This window comes from Ranitomeya variabilis, chromosome 1 (genome assembly GCF_051348905.1).
Source record: "Ranitomeya variabilis isolate aRanVar5 chromosome 1, aRanVar5.hap1, whole genome shotgun sequence".
Classification (NCBI taxonomy): domain Eukaryota; kingdom Metazoa; phylum Chordata; class Amphibia; order Anura; family Dendrobatidae; genus Ranitomeya; species Ranitomeya variabilis.
Window position 1 is genome coordinate 294,325,222 of NC_135232.1, and position 21,694 is coordinate 294,346,915.

General features: G+C 44.3%; 1 protein-coding gene across 2 annotated transcripts in view; it reads right to left on the bottom strand.

Annotated features, from left to right (window-relative positions):
* Window positions 1–21,694, bottom strand: part of SEZ6L (seizure related 6 homolog like) — a 926,161-nt gene that overhangs the window by 333,331 nt on the left and 571,136 nt on the right. The window lies entirely within an intron of this gene.

Below are 21,694 nucleotides of genomic sequence, written 5' to 3' on the forward strand. Positions count from 1 at the left end.
AAAAGCTTAGCTTATAATTAAAAACAAAAATCTCATCTGAACTCAGGCGATTCCTCCACTTTCAGAAAACTTGAAGCTGATAATTAGCATTTAGGAAGATCATCTTGCAGATGTAAACTTACATATTAAATCAATTTATTAAGCGCAAAATAGGAATAAGGGAAAAGTAAACTTAACTAGATTTTCTAGAGTTATTCATTAATGTGAGATAATGCATTCAGAATTCTCTGTGGAATCAGGCATTAAATTTGAACTGACATTTCATATCATCTGCTTTTTCAAAGAATGGCTATTGTTCATAGTCTTAATGGATACTTAAAAGGAAGGTCCAGCTTTAATTATTATCTAACTTGTGACTAAGGTATGAAAAGTAATTAGAACAATAGTAGGAGTTTAGGAGCTGGGAGTCTTACCAATTACAAGAGTAAAGGACTGTACTGATCAATGTGCCCCCCTAATTCCATCTAGTTTACAGTAATGTATATACATTCCAAACAAGAACATTTCGCAACAGAGGGGAGATGAAATATACCTTTATGATACCTTATTAACTGGAAGAGATATAATACTTAAGTGATACAAGTGCAAATTATATTTAAGAATATATTTATATCAGTATAGTAATATCTTATATTAACCCCTTTCTGACATTGGACGTACTATCCCGTCGCGGTGGGGTGGGCCCGTATGACCACCGACGGGATAGTACATCCAGTGTGATCAGCCGCGCTCATGGGGGGAGCGCGGCCGATCACGGCCGGGTGTCAGCTGACTATCGCAGCTGACATCCGGCACTATGTACCAGGAGCGGTCATGGACCGCCCCCGGCACATTAACCCCCGGCACACCACGATCAAACATGATCGCGGTGTGCCGGCGGTACAGGGAAGCATCGCACAGGAAGGGGGCTCCCTGCGTGCTTCCCTGAGACCCCCGGAGCAATGCGATGTGATTGCGTTGCTCTGAGGGTCTCTTACCTCCTCCTTGATGCAGGTGCCCGGATCCAAGATGGCCACAGCATCCGGGTCCTGCAGGGAGGGAGGTGGCTTACCAAGTGCCTGCTGAGAGCAGGCGCTTGGTAAGCCTGCAGTGCTGTAAGTCAGATCGGTGATCTGACAGAGTGCTGTGCAAACTGTCAGATCAGCGATCTTTGATGTCCCCCCCTGGTACAAAGTAAAAAAGTAAAAAAAAAAATTTCCACATGTGTAAAAAAAAATAAAAATTCCTATATAAAGAAAAAAAAAAATATTATTCCCATAAATACATTTCTTTATCTAAATAATAATAAAAAACAATAAAAGTACACATACAGTATTTAGTATCGCCGTGTCCGTAATGACCCCACCTATAAAACTATATCACTAGCTAACCCCTTCAGTGAACACCGTAGGAAAAAAAAAACGAGGCAAAAAACAACGCTTTATTATCATAAACAAAAACAAAAAGTGGAATAACATGCGATCAAAAAGACGGATATAAATAACCATGGTACCGCTGAAAACATCATCTTGTCCCGCAAAAAACAAGCCATGACACAGTGTCATCAAAGAAAAAATAAAAAAGTTATAGTCCTCAGAATAAAGCGATGCCAAAATAATTATTTATTCTATAAAATAGTTTTTATCGTATAAAAGCGCCAAAGCATAAAAAAATTATATAAATGAGGTATCGCTGTAATCGTATTGACCTGAAGAATAAAACTGATTTATCAATTTTACCAAACATGGAACTGTATAAACGCCTCCCCCAAAAGAAATTCATGAATAGCTGTTTTTTTGTCATTCTGCCTCACAAAAATTGGAATAAAAAGCGATCAAAAACTGTCATGTGTCTGAAAATATTACCAATAAAAACGTCAACTCATCCCGCAAAAAACAAGACCTCACATGACTCTGTGGACCAAAATATGGAAAAATTATAGGTCTCAAAATGTGGAGACGCAAAAACTTTTTTGCTATAAAAAGCATCTTTTAGTGTGTGACAGCTGCCAATCATAAAAATCCGCTATAAAAAATGCTATAAAAGTAAATCAAACCCCCCTTCATCACCCCCTTAGTTAGGGAAAAATAATAAAATTAAAAAAATGTATTTATTTCCATTTTCCCATTAGGGTTAGGGTTAGGGCTAGGGTTAGGGCTAGGGTTAGGGTTAGGGCTAGGGTTAGGGTTAGGGTTAGGGCTAGGGTTAGGGTTAGAGCTAGGGTTAGGGTTGGAGCTAAAGTTAGGGTTGGGGCTAAAGTTAGGGTTAGGGTTGGGGCTAAAGTTAAGGTTAGGGTTTGGATTACATTTACGGTTGGGATTAGGGTTGGGATTAGAGTTAGGGGTGTGTCAGGGTTAGGGGTGTGGTTAGGGTTACCATTGGGATTAGGGTTAGGGGTGTGTTTGGATTAGGGTTTCAGTTACAATTGGGGAGTTTCCACTGTTTAGGCACATCAGGGGCTCTCCAAACGCGACATGGTGTCCGATCTCAATTCCAGCCAATTCTGCATTGAAAAAGTAAAACAGTGCTCCTTCCCTTCCGAGCTTTCCCGTGCGCCCAAACAGGGGTTTACCCCAACATATGGTGCATAAGCGTACTCGGGACAAATTGGACAACAACTTTTGGGGTCCAAGTTCTCTTGTTACCCTTGGGAAAATATAAATTTGGGGGCTAAAAATCATTTTTGTGGGAAAAAAAAGATTTTTTATTTTCACGGCTCTGCGTTGTAAACTGTAGTGAAACACTTGGGGGTTCAAAGTTCTCACAACACATCTAAATAAGTTCCTTTGGAGGTCTAGTTTCCAATAAGGGGTCACTTTTGGGGGTTTCTACTGTTTGGGTACATCAGGGACTCTGCAAATGCAATGTGACGCCTGCAAACCAATCCATCGAAGTCTGCATTCCAAATGGCGCTCCTTCCCTCCCGAGCTCTGCCATGCGCCCAAACAGTGGTTCCCCCCCACATATGGGGTATCAGCGTACTCAGGACAAATTGGACAACAACTGTTGTGGTCCAATTTATCCTGTTACCCTTGTGAATATACAAAACTGGGGGCTAAAAAATCATTTTTGTGAAAAAAAAAGGAATTTTTATTTTCACGGCTCTGCGTTATAAACTGTAGTGAAACACTTGGGGGATCAAAGCTCTCAAAACACATCTAGATAAGTTCCTTAGGGGGTCTACTTTCCAAAATGGTGTCACTTGTGGGGCGTTTAATGTTTAGGCACATCAGGGGCTCTCCAAACGCTACATGGCGTCCCATCTTAATTCCAGTCAATTTTGCATTGAAAAGTCAAATGGCGCTCCTTCCCTTCCGAGCTCTGCCATGCGCCCAAACAGTCATTTACCCCCACATATGGGGTATCGGCGTGCTCAGGACAAATTGCACAACAACTTTTGTGGTCTAATTTCTTCTCTTACCCTTGGGAAAAAAAAAATTGGGGGCGAAAAGATAATTTTTGTGAAAAAATATGATTTTTTATTTTTACGGCTCTGCATTATAAACTTCTGTGAAGCACTTGTTGGGTCAAAGTGCTCACCACTAGTGTTGAGCATTCCGATACTGCAAGTATCGGGTATCGGCCGATACTTGCTGTATCGGAATTCCGATACCGAGATCCGATATTTTTGTGGTATCGGGTATCGGTATTGAAACAACATTAATGTATAAATGTGTAAAAGAAAGAATTAAAATAAAAAATATCGCTATACTCACCTCTCCGACGCAGCCTGGACCTCGGCGAAGGAACCGGCAGCGTTGTTTGTTTAAAATTCGCGCTTTTACTTGGTTACGTGAAGTCCCGGCTTGTGATTGGTCAGGGCGGCCATGTTGCCGGGACGCGGACCAATCACAGCAAGCCGTGACGAAATTACGTCACGGCTTGCTGTGATTGGTCCGCGTCCCGGCAACATGGCCGCCATTAACCAATCACAAGCCGTGACATCACGGGAGGCTGGACTTGCGCGTTTTTTAAAAAGCGCGCGTGTCCAGCCTCCAGTGACGTCCCGGCTTATGATTGGTCACGGCGCCATGTTGCCGGGACGCGGACCAATCACAGCAAGCCGTGACGAAATTACGTCACGGCTTGCTGTGATTGGTCCGCGTCCTGGCAACATGGCCGCCATTAACCAATCACAAGCCGTGACGTCACGGGAGGCTGGACTTGCGCGTTTTTTAAAAAGCGCGCGTGTCCAGCCTCCAGTGACGTCCCGGCTTATGATCGGTCACGGCGCCATGTTGCCGGGACGCGGACCAATCACAGCAAGCCGTGACGAAATTACGTCACGGCTTGCTGTGATTGGTCCGCGTCCCGGCAACATGGCCGCCATTAACCAATCACAAGCCGTGACGTCACGGGAGGCTGGACTTGCGCGTTTTTTAAAAAGCGCGCGTGTCCAGCCTCCAGTGACGTCCCGGCTTATGATTGGTCACGGCGCCATGTTGCCGGGACGCGGACCAATCACAGCAAGCCGTGACGAAATTACGTCACGGCTTGCTGTGATTGGTCCGCGTCCCGGCAACATGGCCGCCATTAACCAATCACAAGCCGTGACGTCACGGGAGGCTGGACTTGCGCGTTTTTTAAAAAGCGCGCGTGTCCAGCCTCCAGTGACGTCCCGGCTTATGATTGGTCACGGCGCCATGTTGCCGGGACGCGGACCAATCACAGCAAGCCGTGACGAAATTACGTCACGGCTTGCTGTGATTGGTCCGCGTCCCGGCAACATGGCCGCCATTAACCAATCACAAGCCGTGACGTCACGGGAGGCTGGACACGCGCGCTTTTTAAAAAACGCGCAAGTCCAGCCTCCCGTGACGTCACGGCTTGTGATTGGTTAATGGCGGCCATGTTGCCGGGACGCGGACCAATCACAGCAAGCCGTGACGTAATTTCTGTTATGACCCCAGTGGACAGGGTCTCAGAGGAACGTGTAAGTCTGCGAGATTCAAAAATCCAGCTCATAGGGCTGTGGTAACTGGGTTGACCAAATAGCTACTCCTAACGCCAACACTAGAAGTAGCCGGGGATCATGCCTACGGTGATCGCTAGATGACTCGCGCCAGCCGGAGAATCTAACTACCCCTAGGAGAAGAAAACAAGACCTCTCTTGCCTCCAGAGAAAGGGACCCCAAAGCAAGATACAAGCCCCCCACAAATAATAACGGTGAGGTAAGAGGAAATGACAAACACAGAAATGAACCAGGTTCAGCAAAGAGAGGCCAGCTTACTAATAGCAGAATATAGCAAGATAACTTATCTGGTCAACAAAAACCCTATAAAAATCCACGCTGGAGATTCAAGAACCCCCGAACCGTCTAACGGTCCGGGGGGAGAACACCAGCCCCCTAGAGCTTCCAGCAAAGGTCAGGATACAGATTGGAACAAGCTGGACAAAAATACCAAACAAAACAAAAGCAAAAAGCAAAGAAGTAGACTTAGCTTGAAATACAGGAACCAGGATCATAGGACAAGAGCACAACAGATTAGCTCTGATTTCAACGATGCCAGGCATTGAACTGAAGGTCCAGGGAGCTTATATAGCAACGCCCCTGAACTAACGGCCCAGGTGAGGATATAGGAAAAAAGACAGAAGCTCCAGAGTCAAATCACTAATGACCACTAGAGGGAGCAAAAAGCAAAATCACAACAGTACCCCCCCCTTAGTGAGGGGTCACCGAACCCTCAACACGACCACCAGGGCGATCAGGACGAGCGGCGTGAAAGGCACGAACTAAATCGGCCGCATGAACATCAGAGGCGACCACCCAGGAATTATCTTCCTGACCATAGCCCTTCCACTTGACCAGGTACTGAAGCCTCCGCCTGGAGAGACGAGAATCCAAGATCTTCTCCACCACGTACTCCAACTCGCCCTCAACCATCACCGGAGCAGGAGGCTCAGCAGAAGGAACCACAGGCACAACGTACCGCCGCAACAAGGACCTATGAAACACGTTGTGGATAGCAAACGACACAGGAAGATCCAGGCGAAAGGATACAGGATTAAGGATTTCCAATATCTTGTAAGGACCAATAAAACGAGGTTTAAATTTGGGAGAGGAAACCTTCATAGGAACAAAGCGGGAAGAAAGCCACACCAAATCCCCAACACGTAGTCGGGGACCCACACCGCGGTGGCGGTTGGCAAAGCGCTGAGCCCTCTCCTGTGACAACTTCAAGTTGTCCACCACAAGATTCCAGATCCGCTGCAACCTATCCACCACAGAATCCACCCCAGGGCAGTCAGAAGGTTCCACATGACCCGAAGAAAAACGAGGGTGGAAACCAGAGTTGCAGAAAAACGGCGAAACCAAGGTGGCGGAACTAGCCCGATTATTAAGGGCAAACTCAGCCAACGGCAAGAAGGTCACCCAATCGTCCTGATCAGCAGAGACAAAACACCTCAAATAAGCCTCCAAAGTCTGATTAGTTCGCTCCGTCTGTCCATTAGTCTGAGGATGGAAAGCAGACGAAAACGACAAGTCAATGCCCATCCTACTACAAAAGGATCGCCAGAATCTGGAAACGAACTGGGAGAATACTGTCTGACACAGTATTCTCAGGGATGCCGTGCAAACGAACCACGTTCTGGAAAAACACAGGAACCAGATCGGAAGAGGAAGGCAGCTTAGGCAAAGGAACCAAATGGACCATCTTGGAGAAGCGATCACATATCACCCAGATAACAGACATGCCTTGAGACACCGGAAGATCAGAAATGAAATCCATGGAGATATGTGTCCAAGGTCTCTTAGGGACAGGCAAGGGCAAGAGCAACCCGCTGGCACGAGAACAGCAAGGCTTAGCTCGAGCACAAGTCCCACAGGACTGTACAAATGACCGCACATCCCTAGACAAGGAAGGCCACCAAAAGGATCTGGCCACCAGATCTCTGGTGCCAAAAATTCCTGGGTGACCTGCCAACACCGAGGAATGAACCTCGGAAATGACTCTGCTGGTCCACTTATCAGGCACAAACAGTCTGTCAGGTGGACAAGAATCAGGCCTATCAGCCTGAAATCTCTGCAACACACGTCGCAGATCTGGAGAAATAGCTGACAAGATAATACCATCCTTAAGAATACCAACAGGTTCAGCGACTCCAGGAGCATCAGGCACAAAGCTCCTGGAAAGAGCATCGGCCTTCACATTTTTTGAACCTGGTAAATACGAGACAACAAAGTCAAAACGGGAGAAAAACAATGACCAGCGGGCCTGTCTAGGATTCAGGCGTTTAGCAGACTCGAGATACATCAGATTTTTGTGATCAGTCAAGACCACCACACGATGCTTAGCACCCTCGAGCCAATGACGCCACTCCTCAAATGCCCATTTCATGGCCAACAACTCCCGATTGCTCACATCATAATTTCGCTCCGCAGGCGAAAACTTCCTAGAGAAAAAGGCGCAAGGTCTCATAACAGAGCAACCAGGGCCTCTCTGCGACAAAACGGCCCCTGCTCCAATCTCTGAAGCATCCACCTCAACCTGAAAGGGAAGCGAGACATCAGGCTGGCACAAAACAGGCGCCGAAGTAAACCGACGTTTCAACTCCTGGAAAGCCTCCACGGCAGCAGGAGCCCAATTAACCACATCGGAGCCCTTCTTGGTCATATCCGTCAAAGGTTTCACAATGCTAGAAAAGTTAGCGATAAAACGACGGTAGAAGTTAGCAAAACCCAAGAACTTCTGAAGACTCTTAACTGACGAGGGCTGAGTCCAATCAAGAATAGCTCGGACCTTGACTGGGTCCATCTCCACAGCAGAAGGGGAAAAAATGAACCCCAAAAAGGGAACCTTCTGTACACCAAAAAGACACTTTGAGCCCTTGACAAACAAAGAATTTTCACGCAAAATTTTAAAGACCATCCTGACCTGCTCCACATGCGAGTCCCAATTATCAGAAAAAACCAGAATATCATCCAGATAAACGATCAAAAATTTATCCAGATAGTTCCGGAAAATGTCATGCATAAAGGACTGAAAAACTGAAGGGGCATTAGAGAGCCCAAAAGGCATCACCAAGTACTCAAAATGACCTTCGGGCGTATTGAATGCGGTTTTCCATTCATCCCCTTGCTTAATGCGCACAAGGTTGTACGCACCACGAAGGTCTATCTTGGTAAACCACTTGGCACCTTTAATCCGGGCAAACAAGTCAGACAACAGCGGCAAAGGATACTGAAATTTGACAGTGATCTTATTTAAAAGCCGATAGTCAATACAAGGCCTCAAAGATCCGTCCTTTTTAGCCACAAAAAAGAATCCCGCACCAAGAGGGGAAGAAGACGGACGGATGTGTCCTTTCTCCAGAGACTCCTTGATATATGAACGCATAGCGGTATGTTCAGGTATCGACAGATTAAACAGTCTTCCCTTAGGAAATTTACTGCCTGGAATCAAATCTATTGCACAGTCACATTCCCTATGAGGAGGCAATGCACTGGACCTGGACTCGCTAAAGACATCCTGATAATCAGACAAATACTCCGGAACTTCCGAAGGCGTAGAAGAAGCAATAGACACAGGCAGGGAATCCTCATGAATACCACGACAGCCCCAACTAGACACTGACATAGCCTTCCAGTCAAGGACTGGATTATGGGTCTGTAACCATGGCAGCCCCAAAACAACCAAATCATGCATTTTATGTAGAACGAGAAAACGTATCACCTCGCGGTGTTCAGGAGTCATGCACATGGTAACCTGTGTCCAATACTGCGGTTTATTTTCTGCTAATGGCGTACCATCAATACCCCTAAGAGGGATAGGATTTTCTAATGGTTCAAGAATAAAACCACAGCGCTTAGCAAATGAGAGATCCATAAGACTCAGGGCAGCACCTGAATCTACAAACGCCATGACAGGATAAGATGACAGTGAGCAAATCAAAGTTACAGACAGAATAAACTTAGGATGCAAATTACCAACGGTGACAGGACTAACAACCTTAGATATACGTTTAGAGCATGCTGAGATAACATGTGTAGAATCACCACAGTAGTAGCACAAGCCATTCCGGCGTCTATGAATTTTCCTCTCATTTCTAGTCAGGATTCTATCACATTGCATCAAATCAGGTGTCCGTTCAGACAACACCATGAGGGAATTTGCGGTTTTTCTATCACATTGCATCACATCAGGTGTCTGTTCAGACAACAACATGAGGGAATTTGCGGTTTTGCGCTCCCGCAACCGCCGGTCAATTTGAATAGCCAGGGACATGGTATCATTCAGACCTGTGGGAATGGGAAAACCCACCATAACATTCTTAATGGCCTCAGAAAGGCCATTTCTAAAATTAGCGGCCAGTGCACACTCGTTCCAATGTGTCAGCACGGACCATTTCCGAAATTTTTGGCAATACACCTCAGCCTCGTCCTGGCCCTGAGACATAGCCAGCAAGGCTTTCTCTGCCTGAATCTCAAGATTGGGTTCCTCATAAAGTAAACCGAGCGCCAGAAAAAACGCATCAATATCAGCCAATGCCGGATCTCCTGGCGCCAACGAAAAAGCCCAATCTTGAGGGTCACCCCGTAAGAATGAAATAACAATTTTTACTTGTTGAGCAGAGTCTCCAGACGAACAAGGTTTCAGGGACAAAAACAATTTACAATTATTCCTGAAATTCCTAAACTTAAATCGGTCTCCTGAAAACAGTTCAGGAATCGGAATCTTGGGTTCAGACCTAGGATTTCTGGTAACATAATCTTGTATACCCTGCACACAAGCGGCAAGCTGGTCCACACTTGTAATCAAGGTCTGGACATTCATGTCTGCAGCAAGCTTAAGCCACTCTGAGGTAAAGGGGAAAAGAAAAAAAAAAAAAAGAGAGAGGGAAAAAAAAACTCAAAATTTTCTTTCTTATAATCCCACTTCTGCAATACATTAAACATTTAATACTGGCCTGGCATACTGTTATGACCCCAGTGGACAGGGTCTCAGAGGAACGTGTAAGTCTGCGAGATTCAAAAATCCAGCTCATAGGGCTGTGGTAACTGGGTTGACCAAATAGCTACTCCTAACGCCAACACTAGAAGTAGCCGGGGATCATGCCTACGGTGATCGCTAGATGACTCGCGCCAGCCGGAGAATCTAACTACCCCTAGGAGAAGAAAACAAGACCTCTCTTGCCTCCAGAGAAAGGGACCCCAAAGCAAGATACAAGCCCCCCAAAAATAATAACGGTGAGGTAAGAGGAAATGACAAACACAGAAATGAACCAGGTTCAGCAAAGAGAGGCCAGCTTACTAATAGCAGAATATAGCAAGATAACTTATCTGGTCAACAAAAACCCTATAAAAATCCACGCTGGAGATTCAAGAACCCCCGAACCGTCTAACGGTCCGGGGGGAGAACACCAGCCCCCTAGAGCTTCCAGCAAAGGTCAGGATACAGATTGGAACAAGCTGGACAAAAATACCAAACAAAACAAAAGCAAAAAGCAAAGAAGTAGACTTAGCTTGAAATACAGGAACCAGGATCATAGGACAAGAGCACAACAGATTAGCTCTGATTTCAACGATGCCAGGCATTGAACTGAAGGTCCAGGGAGCTTATATAGCAACGCCCCTGAACTAACGGCCCAGGTGAGGATATAGGAAAAAAGACAGAAGCTCCAGAGTCAAATCACTAATGACCACTAGAGGGAGCAAAAAGCAAAATCACAACAAATTTCGTCACGGCTTGCTGTGATTGGTCCGCGTCCCGGCAACATGGCCGCCCTGACCAATCACAAGCCGGGACTTCACGTAACCAAGTAAAAGCGCGAATTTTAAACAAACAACGCTGCCGGTTCCCTCGCTGAGGTCCCGGCTGCGTCGGAGAGGTGAGTATAGCGATATTTTTTATTTTAATTCTTTCTTTTACACATTTATATGGTTCCCAGGGCCTGAAGGAGAGTTTCCTCTCCTTCAGACCCTGGGAACCATCAGGGATACCGTCCGATACTTGAGTCCCATTGACTTGTATTGGTATCGGGTATCGGTATCGGATTGGATCCGATACTTTGCCGGTATCGGCCGATACTTTCCGATACCGATACTTTCAAGTATCGGACGGTATCGCTCAACACTACTCACCACACATCTAGATAAGTTCCTTAAGGGGTCTACTTTCCAAAATGGTGTCACTTGTGGGGGGTTTCAATGTTTAGGCACATCAGGGGCTCTCCAAACGCAACATGGCGTCCCATCTTAATTCCAGTCAATTTTGCATTGAAAAGTCAAATGGCGCTCCTTCCCTTCCGAGCTCTGCTATGCGCCCAAACAGTGGTTTACCCCCACATATGGGGTATCGGCGTACTCAGGACAAATTGCACAACAACTTTTGTGGTCCAATTTCTTCTCTTACCCTTGGGAAAATAAAAAATTGGGGGTGAAAATTAATTTTTGTGAAAAAATATGATTTTTTATTTTTACGGCTCTGCATTATAAACTTCTGTGAAGCACTTGGTGGGTCAAAGTGCTCACCACACATCTAGATAAGTTCCTTAGGGGGTCTACTTTCCAAAATGTTGTCACTTGTGGGGGTTTTCAATGTTTAGGCACATCAGGGGCTCTCCAAACGCAACATGGCGTTCCATCTCAATTCCAGTCAATTTTGCATTGAAAAGTCAAATGGCACTCCTTCCCTTCTGAGCTCTGCAGTGCACCCAAACAGTGGTTTACCTCCACATATGGGGTATCAGCATACTCAGCACAAATTGTACAACTTTCGGGGTCCATTTTCTCCTGTTACCCTTGGTAAAATAAAACAAATTGGAGCTGAAATAAATTTTGTGTAAAAAAAATTTAAATGTTAATTTTTATTTAAACATTCCAAAAATTCCTGTGAAACAACTGAAGGGTTAATAAATTTCTTGAATGTGTTTTTGAGCACCTTGAGGGGTGCAGTTTTAGAATGGTGTCACGCTTGGGTATTTTCTATCATATAGACCCCTCAAAATGACTTCAAATGAGATGTGGTCCCTAAAAAAAATGGTGTTGTAAAAATGAGAAATTGCTGGTCAACTTTTAACCCTTATAACTCCCTAACAAAAAAAAATTTTGGTTCCTAAATTGTGCTGATGTAAAGTAGACATGTGGGAAATGTTACCTATTAAGTATTTTGTGTGACATATCTCTGTGATTTAAGGGCATAAAAATTAAAATTTGGAAAATTGCAAAATTTTCAAAATTTTCGCCAAATTTCTGTTTTTTTCACAAATATACGCAAGTTATATCGAAGAAATTTTACCACTTTCATGAAGAACAATATGTCTCGAGAAAACAGTGTCAGAATCGCCAAGATCAGTTGAAGCGTTCCAGAGTTATAACCTCATAAAGGGACAGTGGTCAGAGTTGTAAAAATTGGCCCGGTCATTAACGTGCAAACCACTCTTGGTGGTAAAGGGGTTAAAGTTCAAGATTTTCAAGCTAATACATAGTAATTTGATTTTAAAAGGTAATTTAGTCATGTTAACAGGTAGAATGCTTTCCTTATCAACTGCTTTAAATGGGTGGTCCTAAATTGTGCTGATGTAAAGTAGACATGTGGGAAATGTTACCTATTAAGTATTTTGTGTGACATTTCTCTGTGATTTAAGGGCATGAAAATTCAAAGTTGGAAAATTGCAAAATTTTCAAAATTTTCGCCATATTTCCATTTTTTTCACAAGTAATGCAAGTAATATCAAAGAAATTTTACCACTACCATGAAGTACAATATGTCTCAAGAAAACTTTGTCAGATTCACCGGGATGCGTTGAAGTGTTCCAGAGTTATAACCTCATAAAAGGACAGTGCTCAGAATTGATTGCAAAAATTGGCCTGGTCATTACCGTGGGGGTAAAGTGGTTAATAATGAAGTGGTGGAACTCTTCCAATCATTAAATGGATGGCACAGGTTTGTGACAAAAAATTGCAGTCACTATATGTGACTGGAGACTTTTGAATCCTCACAATGTGTGAACAGCATGCTGTCTGGATTCCTCTCAGCCCTTATCCACATACATATCACTTAACAAACGGTAAAGTTTTTAATATTAGAGTTAGGACTGTCCCAATTATGATCACTGTGGTGGGATGGCTTTCACATTTTTTTGATAAAAAAAAATGTTAACTAAGTACAGTATATTATTTTCATGCACTATGCTGTTTATTTACTTCAGGGTGTTTAATCATTATGCTTCTGTCTTTGTTTTTTTTTTCTGTTCAGTGGCTAGTGTGAACATTCTCTGACATGCTGCATGTCCACCAGTTTATATCCCAGTTCACATCTTTGGGTTTTTTCACTATATTTGACTGCAGATTTTTCAATCCTCACAATGTGTCAACAGTATGCTGTCAGGATTCCCCAGTAACTGCAGGCTTTCATCACAAACCTGGTCAACCGCTTTAAGGCCCATGATTGCCTGCCAAAGTCAGCTGAGTAGATCGATGTGTCGTCAGAGGCACATCTGACATTGTCCCATTTTAGTCATATGACTGCTGTAGCCAATGACCGGCCTCAGTGGTTAGATGATCAAAAGAAGTAATGACATTTCTTATTGTCCTGCTGGAGCTATTGAGGTTAGAGAGTGTGAGTATACATCATTTTATTATTTTTTACCAACTCGTTGGATCTGTACATCCCATTTACATGAATGCAGGTTAAACTGACATTTAAAGAAATAGCTCTATCAAATGCATATTATATACAGTAACACTGATAATCAGTGGTCCAAAGAACCTGCCAGTTTTAGGTCCAGTCAACGTATTATACAAGACTATTGTAAGGAGGTGGTGGGGACCCTCATGTGCCTCCTCTCCCCTGGTCACTGTTCACATATTACATGCGGCACCACATGGTGTATTGATGTGAAATGCAATGTTTATATGTTTACTGATGTTTGTGTACTTCAATGTAAATGCATTTGCTATGTATTGTGCATAGGCCTAGGGAAAGGTTAGGAAGTATTATAGGACCAATGTGGATTAGAATAGAGAAAGGAAGTAGGATAGCATAGAAAAGACAGGAGTGTTAGTGACATACAGGCAGCATAGGGGTTAAGCAGTTGGGAGGAGTACGAGCAGGGCAGTGCAGAGAAGAGCCACAGGGATATAGGAGAAGCACTTCCTGTATAGGTAGCAGAGCCTGGGCAATCTTGCCCATGGCGAGATGTACGCAGCAGTGAGAGCAGGAGGTTCACAGGCCGTGGGGATAAAGCTGCTAGGCAGTAAGGGGCACCAGGCTGTGAGTCGTGCCGGCAGTCACCAGCAAGAATAGAAGCCAACCCGAAGAGGATCCGGGGCCTAAGACCGGGGCAGGAAGGAGCTGAGATGGCGATCCTGGCACTTTTCCCAATTGGAACCTCACCTGGGACTGGTAGGAAGCTGGTGGACCTGGAGCACGAGTGGGATGGAGATTGTCCAGAAGAGACCCGGATTGTCCATAGTGGGTCAAAGATTGACCAAGAGTGAGACAGAGGCTGCGAGGATATATACAGAGTCTGCAAGGCTATAGACAGATTCTGCAAGGATATAGACAGAGTTGACAGGAAGAACTGAGTCTGCCAGGGAGGCAAGGAAGATAAGAAGATGTCTCTGTGTTTGAACTGTGCTGCCTATGTGATGAATATACTGCTGCTGTCTAGTAAAGTGAAGCTGTTGGAAAAAGACCACGTCTCAGAAGTGATTTGCAGAGCTAATGAATGCGGAGCCAACATGACAGCAGCCGAGAAGCCTCTGACCATAACCGTGAGTGTTTTGCTGCGTATGCTGCACATGCAGCAGAAGGGACACTGTATTTCATCTGTAGGGCGCCAGGATGAGCGAATAGAACAGAAGGTTGCCACAACTACCACCCTGGCTGCTTTACACTATGATGGGGAAAACCCTGTCGCAGACCCAAGTGTACGGCATTGTAAGTAGTTATTGGGTTATTGGGAGTCATCGTCTAATGCATTTCATGTTTTGCACCTCAGTAAACTCACTCTACATTTCTTCCATTGTCATACACAGTAACATACTAATTTAGAAGAGAATTGTGTCTATATCATTCTGGCAATATTTGATGTTGAATGCCTTAGAAATTTATTTATGACCAAATTAATTTTCCAATCTGCCCGGACAAGTCTTAGACATTAAAAGCTCATGTGGTCAAAATGTAACACTGAAATTATATTTAAAAAAAAGGAATGTTGGAGAAGATGAAAGAAATGCAGATAGTAAAAGATACAGGCCACATTACATATAATTAGGTCATCAAAGGATGACTGAAAACTATGGATAGAGATACACAATTAGTAATGCAGTTCCACTGTAGGCAGCAGAGAATAATGGTATATGATCTCTTCTCATTTCAGAGCAATGGAAATGAGCCAAATATATATAGAAAGGGGGTGGATGAGTTGCAAGCTTGCCAGTAAGATGAATGTTCTTTGAGAAAATGTGTTATGATTGAAAATAAATATAACATGATTATAGTTAACAGCATGCTTTCTTGTATGGAGATTTCACTCACATATCATTCTCCTTTGCTACACGGAATATAATTACTATGTTTTTTTTTTAAATTGCAGTTACCATTTTTCCTTTGGCTGACATTTACATTCGGATTATTGCATGAGCATATGACCTTGTAGATGAAAAGTTAATACACACACACACACATACACACACACGTCTTATGGTCTTCTGGTTCGGACAATAGGACGCACCGCACCATAAGATGCACCTAGACGCCAGAGGAGGAAAATAGGAAAAAAAATTGGGAAGCAAAAATTGTGGTAAAATACTTAATAACATGTCTGCTGACACTGTTATAGGGGAGATCTGCTGATGCGGGACAACAGATTCTGCAACACTCTTGTATGGGGACAACAGTTTTGCACAACCCGTGTGGCTCTGTAGCTGTTGCTAAACTACAGCTCCCATCACCCCAACCTGTCCAAGCATGATGGGAGTTGTAGTTTTGCAACACCTGCCGGTGGCTGTGCATGCTCAGATTGGGATCTTGGCTCAATGACGATCTGAGATCTCAATCTGTGCATGCACCACCATTTTGTGCTGCTCAAAAAACTAATGGGAATACTAAAATACCACATCTTAGATATCACTGAATTAAATATTCCAGTTGAAAATCATTATTCATTACGAAGTGGAAAAGTGGAATGAATGAGAATAATAAAACATATAAATGATCAAGTGGAAAATCAAATTACAAGCTGATCCAAACTCAGTAAAAATGCTTCAAGACAAGAAAATGATGCTCAGCAGTGTGTGTGGCCTCCACATGCCTGTATGACCTCCCTTCAATGCCCGGGCATGTTCCTAATGAGGCGGTGGATGTTCTCCTCAGGGATCTCCTCCTAGACCTGGATTAAAGTCAACTCAGTCAACATCAGTCAACTCCTAGACATTCTGTGTGGCAATGTGGCATTGGTGGATGGAATGAGACATAATGTATGTGTTCGATTGAATTCAGGTCTGGGGAACGGGCAGGCCAGTCCACAGCATCAATGCCTTCATCATGCAAGAACTGCTGACACACTTCAGCCACATGAGACCTAGCATTGTCATGCATCAGAAGGAACCCAGGGCCCACTGAACCTGCATATGGTCTCACAATTGGTCCGAAGGTCTCATCTGGTATCGAATGGAAGTTAGGGTACACCTGTCTAGCACACGGGGGCCTGTGCGGCCCTCCAAAGAAATGCCTCCCACACCATTACTGACCTACTGCCAAACAAGTCATGCTGGAGGATATTGCAGGCAGCAGTTCTCCATGGCATCTCTCACATGTGCTCAGTGTGAAACTGCTCTCTTCTGTGAGGAACACAGGGCGCCAATGTCAAATCTGCCAATCCTGATGTTCTTTGGCAACTGCCAATCACTCTGCACAGTGCTGGGTTGTAAATACAACACCCACTTGTGGACCTCGGGCCTTTATACCCCCCTTATGGAGTCTGTTTCTAACAGTTTGTGCAGACACATGGATGTTAGTGGCCTGCTGGAGGTCATTATGCAGGGCTGTGGCACTGCTCCTCCTGTTCCTCCTTGCACAAAGGAGGAGGTAGCAGTCCTGCTGCTGGGTTGTTGCACTCCTATGACCGCCTCCACATCTCTTGATGTGCTGGCCTTTCTCCTGTTATCTACTCCACGCTCTGGACACTGTGCTGTCAGACACAGCGACTTCTTGCTACAGCTCACATTGATGTGCCATTCTGGATGAGCTGGACTACCTGAGCAACTTCTGTCGGTTGTAGACACCGCCTCATGCTACTGTAGGGTTCAGAGCACTGACAAAATGTAAACGTGACCGAAACAACAGGCAAAAAGGATGAGAACAGAGAAATGTTCTGTGGTCACACCCTGCAAAACCACACCTTTATAGGGGTTGTCTTTATATCCGCCTATCATTTGTACCTGTTGTATGTTCCATTTGCACAACATCAAGAGAAATTAATTCACAATCGGTGTTGTTTCATAACTGGACAGGTTGATTTCACAGAAGTGTGATTGACTTGGAATTGCTCTACGTCATTTAAGTGCTCCCTTTATCGTTTTGAGCAGTATATATACAGTACAGACCAAAAGTTTGGACACATCTTCTCATTTAAAGATTATTCTGTATTTTCATGACTATGAAAATTGTACATTCACACTGAAGGCATCAAAACTATGAATTAACACATGTGGAATTATATACTTAACAAAAAAGTGTGAAACAACTGGAATTATGTCTTATATTCTAGGTTCTTCAAAGTAGCCACCTTTTGCTTTGATGACTGCTTTGCACACTCTTGACATTCTCTTGATGAGCTTCAAGAGGTAGTCACCGGGAATGGTTTTCACTTCACAGGTCTGCCCTGTCAGGTTTAATAAGTGGGATTTCTTGCCTTATAAATGGGGTTGGGACCATCAGTTGTGTTGTGCAGAAGTCTGGTGGATACACAGCTGATAGTCCTACTGAATAGACTGTTAGAATTTGTATTATGGGAAGAAAAAAGCAGCTAAGTAAAGAAAAACGAGTGACCATCATTACTTTAAGAAATGAAGGTCAGTCAGTCTGAAACATTGGGAAAACTTTGAAAGTGCCCTGTTGTGAACTCTATTTTTGGGCTCCCTCTAGTGGTCACAAGCGGTACTGTGTAGTGTTGTCTTTCTGCAGGTTGGCTGCATCAGCTGGTTCGTTATCCTTGGTTGGTTTCCTATTTAGCTCACCTGGATACTCAGTTCCTTGCCTGCTATCAATGTATTCAGTGCTCTTCAGATTCCTTGTGACTACCTTGCTTCCAGTCTCTCCAAGACAAGCTAAGTTTTTGTTTGTTCATTTTTTGATTATCAGCATTCATCATGTTTCTTGTCCAGCTTGCTAAAATGTGATTTCCTCGCTTGCTGGTTGCTCTAGGGGACTGAGTTTCTCCCCCCACACCGTTAGTTGGTGCGGGGGTTCTTGAAATCTCAGAGTGGATATTTTGTAAGGGTTTTTTACTGACCGCATAGATTCCCTTTTCTATTTTCGGCTATCTAGTATTAGTGGGCCTCATTTGCTGAATCTGCTTTCACCCCTGTGCATGTGCCTTCCTCTTACCTCACCGTTATTATTTGTTGGGGGCTTCTATATCTTTGGGGATTATTTCTCTGGAGGCAAGAGAGGTCTTTCTTTCTCTCTAGGGGTAGTTAGTTCCTCAGGCTGGCTCGAAACGTCTAGGATTTTTAGGCACGTTCACCGGCTACTTCTAGTGTGTTTGGATAGGTTTAGATTTGCGGTCAGTCCAGTTTGCCACCTCCCTAGAGCTTGTCCTATGTTTGTTACTTAGCTGGAGTAATTTGTGATCCTCAACCACTAAGGATCATAACAGTGCCCCAAGTGCAAAAACCATCAAGCGCTACAAAGAAACTGGCTCACATGAGGACCGCCCCAGGAAAGGAAGACCAATAGTCACCTCTGCTTCTGAGGATAAGTTTATCCAAGTCACCAGCCTCAGAAATTGCAGTTTAACAGCAGCTCAGATTACACCAGGTCAATGCCACACAGAGTTCTAGCAGCAGACTGTCTCATAATTATAGTGGATAACTCAGGAGACTCTTTGCGTGGAACAAGACAACTACAGGACACAGTTTTATAAGTGGTAAAGTCTATATTATCACACGGTGATTCAAACAGGTGCAGAGAGAAACTCAAGTCCACAACACTTGGTGCAAATATCAAATGCAGCTCAGCAGTCTATAGGAAACTTCAAAGGAAAATGCAATCACGCAGAAAGTCTAAGAAGCACAATTATTCTTGAGGATACTTGACACGAATAAGCCCTTGCTTAGTCCAAAACACAGATGGATATGCTTATAAAGCAGTTCAAATAATATCTTAGCTCAACCAGAGAGGTCTGGGTAATAGACTCAGGTTCTTGCAGAGCAGAAACAGCTTACATGTCCAGCAAATGCAGATGGAAGTAAACACGAGCAGCAGATGAAGGAGGATTACTGGAACAACTGGTGTATGCAGCAGGAACTCAGAGCAGAGTAGCAGGATAACCCCACAGGTTCACAGGAGCAGGTATATAGCCAGGGAGTCACCAGAGGTCAGGAGCTGGATGCAAGGCAGAATACTCTAGCACAGACTGAAGGCTGGGGTGGAGTTTTATAGCAGGAAGACACAGTGCACATGAGACCAAAGACGCCATCTTGGAAAAGGGCAGTAATGCACACAAAGGTAATAAAAAATGTTCAGAGTCCTGACATTACTCCCTCCTTAGAAGCGGCCTCAGGACGATCCTGGACCTGGTTTCTCAGGGAATCTCTGATGAAAACGAGAAATCTTCTGTTGGGCATTGATGTTTTCCACAGGTTCCCAAGAGTCTTCCTCAGGGGGATATCCCTGCCATCTTATCAGTTATTGTAGCAGGATTCCTGCGAATCTTGGAATCAACAATTTCCTCCACCACAAATTGTTCTTGCCCATCAATCACCACAGGCTGCGGAGGTGGCACAACACGTCCCTGGAAGGTATTAGGAGATACAGGCTTTAGTAAAGATACATGAAAAAGTGGGTGTACCTTCATAGTCCTAGGCAGCTTCAGCCGGCAGGCCACAGAGCTCACAATACCATAGATCTTGATAGGGACAATGAATTTATGTCCAAGTTTTTTGAAGGAACGTTTAACTTCAGATTCTTAGTTGCTAACCACACGGAATCTCCTACCTTGAACATGGGTGCAGGTTTATGGAATCTATCATCCTATCTCTTATAACGTTCTTGAGCTGTGGTCAGGGATTCCTTCAGAACCTCGAGATTTTGCCTCATCGCAGTCAGCCTTTCCTCCACTGCCGGAACCGGAGAATTAATTGGAGACCTAGGTAAGATACACGGATGATAACCCAGATTGGCAAAGAAAGGTGTAAATTTCTGGAGATGGCTGACATAACATCTTAGATATTGTTCCAGCATCTGGTTGGTACGCTCAGTCTGACCATTTGTCTGGGGATGGTAAGCAGAAGAGAGACAGACATTAATATTGAGTGCAGAGCAAAACCCCTTCCAGAATCTTGAAGTGAACTGTACTCCACGGTCAGAGATGATCTCATCCGGAACCCCGTGCAACCGAAAGACATTCTGTATAACCAAGTTCACTGTATCTTTAGCTGAGGGGAGGCCAGTGCACGGAACAAAATGAGCAGCTTTAGTCAGGCGATCAAATACCACCATGATTGTATTCATGCCCCCCGATGTAGGCAGCTCCACAATAAAGTCCATTGATATAGACCCCCAAGGACGGGATGGAACAGGTAATGGTTGTAGAAGACCCGTAGGTGCCACATGAGGAGTCTTGTAACGGGCACATACCTCGCAAGAGACAACATAGTCCTTGGTATCCTTCAGGCAAGTTGGCCACCAGAAAAATCGGCTCAGGAACTCTTGTGTCTTCTGTATCCCCCTGTGACCAGCCAACTTGGAGTCATGTACCAACTTGAGGATCTGCAGACGGACGACCTCCGGGACGTAGCTACATCGATCTCTGAACCACATGCCACCCTTAAAGACAAGATTAATATCCACAGGTGGGTTGGCCAGAAATACATCACCTTCATAGGCCTCCCTGCACTCCTTCCACAAGTCCTGATCGTGGATAACTCCGATGAAATTGGCATCAGATAGAATGGTCTTGGACGGGGCTCCAGGTACGGAATCCGCAGCATGGGTTCGGGATAAAGCATCAGCCTTCCCATTATGAGAACCTGGACGGTACGAGATAACAAAGTTAAATTGATTTAAAAATAAGTTCCAATGAGCCTGATGAGGAGAAAGACATCTAGCAGATCTAAGGAACTCTAAATTGCGATGGTCAGTTAGTACTATGAACTGTTGTGCAGCTCCTTGCAGATGATGCCTCCATTCTTTGAAAGCCGCAATAATAGCCAGCAATTCCTTGTCTCCCACATCGTAATTCTTCTCTGCTGAGGTTAGTTTATGGGAAAAGAAAGCACAAGGATGTAGCAGACCCTTCTCTCCAGTTCTTTGGGAGAGAATAGCACCCAAAGCATTATCAGAAGCGTCCACCTCCACAATGAAAGAAAGTGTTGGATCTGGATGTATCAACAGCGGTGCTGATGTGAAACAGATCTTAAGCCAATCAAAAGCTTCTTGAGCCTGTGATGACCACTTAAAGGGCTTTTCCTTCTTTGTCAAGGAAGTAATGGAATGGACAATATTAGAAAAATTTTGAATGAAGCGTCTGTAAAAATTTGCA